Below are 274 nucleotides of genomic sequence, written 5' to 3'. Positions count from 1 at the left end.
CCTGGGGAGAGAGGCACGGGAACACGGTCACTGCTGCTGCTGCCGGGGGACAATCCGCCGGGACAGCCCGGCATACCCGGGCGGCACCAGCAGCAGAGCACAGCGTGCCGCTGTTAGTGGGTAAAGCCAAGTGTGCGACTAGCTCGAGATGCGCTTCTGCTACACCACGCAGGGTTATCAGTCCTCACTGCATTTCCCCCATGTTAATGGACACCCAGAGCAGGATGGGGCACGCAGCCACTGGCAAGCGCATCCTTCCTTATCGGCCGCAGCG

The sequence above is a fragment of the Ammospiza caudacuta genome, chromosome 16 (assembly GCF_027887145.1).
Source record: "Ammospiza caudacuta isolate bAmmCau1 chromosome 16, bAmmCau1.pri, whole genome shotgun sequence".
In the NCBI taxonomy this organism is placed as follows: domain Eukaryota; kingdom Metazoa; phylum Chordata; class Aves; order Passeriformes; family Passerellidae; genus Ammospiza; species Ammospiza caudacuta.
The sequence above is the reverse complement of the archived record's forward strand: the minus strand, read 5'-3'. Positions refer to the sequence as shown.